Source organism: Ambystoma mexicanum, chromosome 1q (assembly GCF_040938575.1).
Source record: "Ambystoma mexicanum isolate Mex_15411 chromosome 1q, UKY_AmexF1_1, whole genome shotgun sequence".
Classification (NCBI taxonomy): Eukaryota; Metazoa; Chordata; class Amphibia; order Caudata; family Ambystomatidae; genus Ambystoma; species Ambystoma mexicanum.
Window position 1 is genome coordinate 1501014426 of NC_090922.1, and position 8237 is coordinate 1501022662.

An 8237-nucleotide genomic window follows, 5' to 3' on the forward strand; every position below is an offset into this window, starting at 1 on the left:
AACCTTTTTAGAGATATATATATCACATTTAAACGAAAGATGAGATTTGAAATTATAATACTCTCTTTTTTCATATATATTGTCACCTGCAGACTTTTACATAAAGGATTTATATGTGAATCCAATGTGTGTGTACAGAAGATGAAAAAGATTATAGAAGGAAACATTGCCTACCCATTAAAATACTCCTTTGAATTAGTGTGTGTTTATATATGATTGGGAATGGTTTACACCCCTGATGAAGGTTCTGTAACAACGGGTTATGAACTGAAACATGTTGAGCGTTTTGCTTAACATGTCTTAACAACATATTTTGGGAATAGAAACATTGACTGTAAATAGAATTTTTTGTTGGAAATATTGACACGCAGTTGATGATAGTAAACCAGTATTCCAAATACAAACGTTACTGACGTAATGTTGAGATAGTACTGTCATTTACAGAGAAGTAACATAATGAAGGAGTTTTGATATATATTTTAGATGGTGTTATGCAGTGAATGAAAGGAGCACTTGCATTGTAAATGAGTTCCTATAAGTATGCATATGTGTATACATACATGATGAAATAAAAAATATTTTGATGAATCATGGATTTGAGTGTACATGAGAAACAGAAATCTGCAGTGACATATCCATGGTAGGTTTTATATGAATGCCAAACCTGATGGTCCATTGATGCCATCCATCTTGAACTTGGCATTCCTAGTGCAGCTGGAAACATTTCTTCCCACTGCCTTCGTACTTTCTCCAATTGATTGTGCATTTGCTGCAGCTGAGCTCGCTTGCACCTAGCAGTGTCGTCTCCTTCTGAAGTTCACTCAAGTCCTTCTCAACTGACACCAAGAGATTTAGATGAAAAGTGCCCAATGTTACTTTAAAATGTGGGTCCATGAAGGAAGACAGCAAGTACTCAATGTTACCTGTTGATGCAATTGTCAATGGATCACCACACAAGGTAAAAAAAACAGGTACCTCACCTACCCAGGTGCACCAGAGAGGGAATCTCTGTGACATGCATTGTGACCGCTAACCCACTTGATGGCCTCTTTGAAAAGGTCGTAGGGAAGCAAACAGCTGTAACGGATACATTCTAAAAAGCTCCATCTAGAGCTCTCTTGTGACTGTTGCAGTAGCCCCTGTTGGCAATGCACTGGTCACATATCTTGTCCAATATGTGAAAGGTAGAGTTCTAATGGATGGCCACTGAGGTCTTCAGGTTGTGCAGTGGCAAGGTGTGGCTCGCCTGCAGTTGGCACAGTGCATTTTTGCCATGGTAAGCCTGGCTGAAACGTTAGCTGATCTTCTGGGCCACAGTAATTCCTTCTTTCACTGGCATACAATTGCAGATAAAGCACCTGAACGCGAGATGAAGAACATGTGCAAAGCAGGGGATGTACGCGGTCCTGCCAACTCAGAAGGCCGCAATGACATTGGGTCCATTATTTGCTGCAACAAAGCCCAGATGGAAACAATGACGCCTTAGCCACTGCGCCTCAACCTCCTCCACCGCCTCCCATATGTCAGCCCCCATGCGGCTTCTGCTCTGAAGCCCAGGCAGGTCACTGTTGCCCGCTGCTGACAGGCGTTCACCGGTTTCACATGTGCATTACTCTGGGGCCCCTGAGGGCTGCTAGAGGAAGGGGGCTGTCCATGAAATAACCAGAAAAAAGACCTAACTAGAAGTTACCTCATTTATTTTGGGTCGAAAAACAAAAAATATTTTTTCTTTTTGTTTGCTCCTTTTTACAAATAAGAGTGGAGCGGGAAGTCCCCCGAAACGTCTCCCCCCATTTCTCCCTACCTTAATGTATACCCTTACACCACCCCACCTATTGTTTTATGAAAATGTACGAAACTCCCTGACAAATACGATACCGAGGAAGGGACGTCCCCCAGTGTGCGGTGGTGGCACCATGTCCATGGTGAAGTGGATTCTTTGGCCCGTGGACCGCTGCATCACCTACCACGGAAAGGGTCCACGCTAGCCATAACCTTGGCATACAATTCCCAGTACCGACTTGCAAGCGACAAATCTGCAGCCGGGAACCTCCCAGCAGTGCTCAGCTTTTCCAGTAAGCACCCGGAATACAGGCTTTACCGCAGGAGTATTGGAAGAGATCTGTTGCCAACATTAAAGCCAGGTTAGTATTAGTCTGTAAAAAAAATACTTAAACGCTTCCACAGCACTGTCCTGACAAAATGGAAAATCACTGCTTTGCATGGCTGTTTGTTTATCTAATTAATTTGAATGTATTTATTTATGTATATATTTTACTTTTGTTGGAGTTTTATTTTTTGCTGCGGTGCAGCTATGGTTCTTTTGAGGGTAATGGCGAGGACCAGAGTAGTCTGATGGTACGGTCAGCGATGCACTCCATATCTTTTGACTTCTTCCCATGTCTGTGCACGGTGCTGCGGAATAGGAATGACATACATTTATTAGCAGAGTTAGTCCCTTCCTTCCCTCAGCACACCCTTTTCCTGCAGACTCTGCAAGTGCTCAGATTTAGTTGCTTTCTTTTCTGTTTGAAGTGGTGCTCTGCGTTTTTAATTTTGTTGCGGGCTAAAGATGGGCGGGGCACACATGGGCACGGCGGTGCTGGCAGTGGTGGTGGAGGTGTTCTAGATGCCGCGTAATGATGTGACATGTCGCTTTCTCCAAGGCAAGTTATGTTGCGACCTGTGTACCTGTGGTGTCGTTCTCCTCCTCCTCGGTGTCCCTGCTTCCCAGCAGCGACGCGCCTTTCTGCGCGGCCTCTGATGGACTGCAGTCTTTTGCCTCACGATCATCAGCCACGTCGCTGTCATCATCATCATCATCATTGTCTGAACTATTGGTTGATATAAACACCTGGAATTTTCAGTCTCCTCCCACTGTTTAACGACACCATGTGCTGATCTCCCCTTGTTCGATAAGATCTGCACACCTCCCGCTGCTGTCATTGAGATAGCGGGAGGGGAGGCAAGTTCAGACGCCTCGTTCGATTTCGGCGGATGTTGATCGTAAGGGTCCAATTTACGTGCATTTACTTACACTAGTGCATGAACTCCATATTGACATGTTATGTGGAATGCTAGTTGTGCAGTACCTTTGTTTGGTCACGTGCAATTCTCACATTCCCAGTGCACACAGAAAGGGCAGCTGCAGAGGTGGAAAGATAAGGAGCAGCACGTTTCCACCTCTCTCTGGCTCTCTTGGGTGTTCAAATGTTGCCCCAACGTGATATGATATATGATATGATATGATATGATATGGCATTTACAAAGAGCCTATACACAAGTGTTTCACAGCGAGACGAGGAAAGGGTGCGCAACGATCCTACTAGGCTAGGTGACATTGAGATCGCGCAGGGGAGCAGGGAGCGGCAAAGTGCAGGGGGAAGGGGAGCACTGACGGGGTAGGGTGCAGTGCAGTACATGGAATAACAGTAAAATAAAGAAAGCAATAAATATAAAATGCGGCCCACTGGTGGCAAGTGCAAGGGTGAGTGCAGACACCAGGTGTCAAGTGCTGGTAGGGGGCTGTAGGGATACAGAAACAGCGCCGAGTGCAAGGGTTGCCAGGGGGGGGCAGTGCAGGTGTGCAACTGGTGGGGAGGGGAGTTGGGCCCAAGATCAGAGGGTGGCCAGATAACCAGGGCGGTTTCAGTTCCAGCCAGGCGAGCAGCAGGGGAGAGGAGGAGAGAAAGCAGAAGCAAAGAGGAAGCTCTTGAGGTGCTTCCAGAACCGGAGATGGATCTCCTCAAGTTTCAGAGAGGTAGGGAGGCTATTCCAGAGGGAGGCCCCGGAAGAAGAAAGTGATCTACCACCAACTCGTTCATTGGAGAACCGACTGACCCCGAGGGAGTTGGAGGCGGATGAGCGAAGAGCTCGAGAATTAAGATATTTAGGAAGATAGAGTTGAAGGTAATGAGGTCCCAGGCCCCAGGAGGTCTTGTGGACAATGCAGGGGGTTTTGAACTTAATCCTCGCAGCCACTGGGAGCCAGTGCAGAGATTTCAGTCCTGGAGAGATACGATCCCAGGACTTGAGGCCAAGGACAAGTCTTGCAGTCCTGTTTTGGATGAGTTGCAGAGGGAAGGGAGTAGAGGCAGGCAGATTTAGAAAGAGGCTGTTGCAGTTGTCCAGCCTAGAGAGAACCAGAGCTCTGGAGACAGTGAACTTCTGAGGGAAAGAGAGGAAAGGAATATCTCTGAGGCGGTGCAGCTGGTAGTGTGACTTCTCAGAGACGTCAGAGATGTGAGGAGAGAAGGAGAGTGTGGAGTCAAAGATGACCCCAAGGTTTTTAGCCTCAGAGGTGGGAGCAGGGAGAGACCCAAGAGAGGCCGGCCAGAGAGTTTCAGGAAAGGAGGGAGCAGGTGTGCCGATGAGGAGATTCTTGGTCTTACTGGCATTAAGGCAGAGGTCATTGGGGGCACACCACTCCTGGATGGTAGACAGTCAGAGATGAGAGAAGGAGACGAGGTGGCAGAAGGCAGCCTGAAAATGAGTTGAGTGTCATCCGTAAGCACTGGAAGTTGGGGCAGAGAGCGGCAATGAGGTGGGCAAGAAGTGCTAGGTATTGGTTGAACAGCCAGGGAGAGAGGTTTCAACTCTGGGGAACACCACAGATAGAGATATAGATAGAGGAGAGGAAGGACCCAAGTTTGACCAGGGAGGGTCGATCGGAAAGGAAAGAAGTCAGCGAAGCCGGGGCCTGATCATTGATACACAGGTTATCACGGAGACGGTTGAGCAGGATGGCCTGGTTGACTGTATCAAAGGCAGAAGAGAGATCAAGCAGGATGAGGACGCAGGGGGTATTGGAGTCAAGGTTGGAGAGCAGGTCTTCACGGATGTTTAGGAAAGCAGTTTCCGTGCTACTGGCTGCTCTGAACCCAGACTGATGGTCATGGAGACAACCAACAGATTCAGTGTGAAGATTAAACTGGGAGATGGCCAGCTTTTCCAGGACTTTGCCCAGGAAAGGAGTGATAGAGATTGGGCAATAGTAAGCCAGGCAGGACGGGTCGGCAGAGGGCTTCTTAAGAAGTGGGGGCACAAGGGAGTGCTTCAGGGGGGAAGGGAAGACCCCAGTGGCGAAGGTGTGGTTGCAGAAGTCAGCCAGAGCAGGAGACAGGGTGTCAATGTGGTCCTTGATGGTTTTGGAGGAACAGGGGTGAACCTGTTTGGACAAGACTTTCATAGATCAGACCTGTCTAGAAATCTTGTCTGGGAAGAATAGTGGAAAGGCAAAGAAGGAGGGAGGATAGGTGGCTGAAGAACGACCAGAGGAAGAGCTGGTAGTAGGGGAAGGAGGGAGAGAAGAAGAGAGAGAGGATAGGATGTCCTTAGTTTTAGAGATTAAATGAGAAGCCGGGGCCGTGCAGAGGGCCTGGAAGGGGACAGGAGAGGTAGTGACTGCAGCAGGATTGGCCAGCTCCTTGAGAGTGTTGTTGACTTGCTTACTGGTACTTCTCCCACCGCCATGAATCCCTGCAACTTGCTTCTACAAAATTCATGTGAGTGTGAGTCTCACAAAGGCTGCCGGCAGGGTTCCTCAGTTCCTCATACACCTCTCCCCAGGTGTCCCCTGATGGCACGTGTCTTGTCCACTTTCTTCAAGAGATGGGCACTCACTGGTGCATTACCCACCACCTCGAAACTCTCCTGCTTCCTCCCCCAAATACCAAGCAGACATGAGTGTCACAGAAGCTCCTCCTCCTCCCTGTTGTGAAGAATAGGCTGGACCAAGCTTTTTGATTTTCTTGTTGTGCATTTTCAGTGTACACTTCCTTAGTCACAGAATGCCATAAAATTGTTTCGGCCACCAATTAAAAAGTGGCCTACAGTTGCAAATGGGAATACATTCTGTCGGGGTATTTTCCCGGGGGCCGGCAGAGCCGTCCGCAGACCTCCGGGGCTGGGGAGGTCCCAACTCCTCCTGCGATCCTGAAAGGAGTATGAGACACACCCAACAGCAAAGTAATTACTGCTGTTTATTATAGTAATGGCAGGGATTGTTCTCAGTCCGTATGCATCCGGGGAGACGCTCTCGTCCTTAGTGGGGCTCGAAGGTCCTTTTTACCGTAGTATGATGCGCTACTCGCATCACCTGGGAAGATTTTCACAAAAACCTAACGCTACTTTGGGTTGGTTCCCCGAGTGGTAGGGTTAGTATAGCTACCTATATGAAGGAATATTAGTGGATAAGGACGGGTCAGGTGGTACACATGGGTTGTCCCTAAAACGTTGCTACAACAAATTGGTTACAAGGGGACACTTGGTGATTGGCTAGCTGAAATGGCATCAGTGAGGTGCCCCTTGTACTCTGATTGGTCCCCTCGCGAGCCCCTAGGCCTGGGACCATCGCTATTCCCAGCTCACGATGTACCTGGTGTTTGCAACAATGTGTAACTATCTGTAAATGGTGGACAATGGACAGGTTTTGCTAGTGGCTGGTGATCACGCCTTTCCCATCGGTGTAGGTGTCCAACTTGTTTCTTCGTTGTTGCAGTTCGTGTCCCAGCCGTGGGACCCCGGCGACTCTCTGTCTCAGCAGCTTGGTATTTTGTCAGTTCGGCTTGGTCACGTGTGGAGAGACCGTAGCTGGAGCAGAATTGTGAGCATTTGATTTGTATTTCGGTTCTGAGGGTCACTTGGCGTTAGCAGGTGTAACCTTGGCTCTGAGAGCGTTGCATGTGGGTTGCAACATTGCGGCCTTGGCTGTGGGCTTTCGTTGGTGCTCGTTCTGTGTGGTCAGCGCTTGCTTTTCGTCTTGGGAGGTTTTTCGTCTGAGAGGCTCCTGCCTGGGGACTCCTGCTTGCGGCCTACCCGGGCCTAGCTCCTGGGTGGTGGTACATAATCCATAATGCGGGTATCGCAGGATGACAGAGTGTCACAAGCAACAGTAGACATATATGATGGCGTCTCTATGGGGATGGGGTTGCAAAGTGTCTGCAAGCGTATACACAAGCTCTTCGGGCATCTTGCGTTTCGTCGGTGCGGTAGGAGGCCTATGTGAAAATTAACAACGATGCATGTCTGTGGATGTGCCAGTCCGCTACGTCATAGCATTGAGTAATTTCTTTGTGTAGGTTGGTGTGTGAGTGACCAGTGTGCATGGTGGCACGTGTGTTTCTGTCAGTTGGCTATGTCGTCATGGCATCTCTAAGGATGTTGGGTTTAGTGGTTGTTGCGTTAGTCGAGCTGGTCCATGCCGCAGACGTCGGCTTGACCAGGGCATGCTATCAGGCATGCTCCTCGTTTGTGGGGGCCGTGAACACATGGTACCTTGTCGTCAGGTAAAGAAGTGAATGGGTCAAACTTCTCTTGCGGGGGGTGCTTGGGCCGTGATCCTCTAGGCCATAGTCTGGACGAGAATGGGGGGGTCTTTCCCATTTTCCCACTTCAATTCCTTTTGTGACACTGTTTCAATAGTACCCAAGGGGGGTGGAGGAGGGGTTTGATACAATGTGATGCAAATTGTACATTTTAAAGAATATTTATTCAGCAACACTGGTCAAAACTATTAGCCGCATAGTGAAGTAACTCATCAACCAGGCCCACATTGGCCAAAAAAGTGCCCCACTTTGACCAAAAAAACTGCCCCACAAAAGCATTTTGCATTTTTGGTTCAGCCAATGGCCTATAAGCCAGTCCGAGACTGGCTATGTGTGCAACCAACCTACTCGCTCTTTTTACTTTTTCTTTCACCAATAAATCAGGGGAAAGTGTGAACGCAGTCCCACACTACCAGAAATATTGCAGTCGAGTATCCCGCATTTAAGTGGAGGACGTCGCAGAGGTCAGCACTTCCGATGTGTTATGGATGAGCATCACCCTGGGAAATCAGCCTTTAAAATCACAGATTCTGCCCTGCCAGGTCAATATAGGTTGCATACTTAAGGGCCGGGGTTGGGCCTAATCTGAAAGCCCCACTAAGTGAGGGTGAGAAGGCAGGCCCTGACCCAGACCCAGCCCTCGCAGAAGCCCTCAGCTTCTGCAGAGCTGCCTGTCCCACGTGTAGGGGAAGCTCCGGCAGGCAGAGCCGAGCAGAAGAGGCACATTAAAGAACACATCCTTTCTCCCATCAGGCCAGGCTCTGCCTGAGATTTGCATACATTCAGGACTGGCAACCAGCCAGCAGTCCCAGTCCGAAAGCAGGAGGACTTGAGCAGGCCTGTTGTAGTCTACCCACTGGCCTGTTGTCCCCAGACAGGTCCATGGCCCCTTCTGAGCCGACCGGTCGCCCC

At 49.0% G+C, this 8237-nt stretch overlaps 1 non-coding gene across 1 annotated transcript; it reads right to left on the reverse strand.

Annotated features, from left to right (window-relative positions):
- Positions 1-7706: 7706 nt before the first annotated feature.
- LOC138565555 (U1 spliceosomal RNA) lies at positions 7707-7875 on the reverse strand. The gene has a single exon (XR_011301397.1). It is a non-coding gene; the product is annotated as a U1 spliceosomal RNA (small nuclear RNA).
- Between the last annotated feature and the right edge of the window lie 362 nt (positions 7876-8237).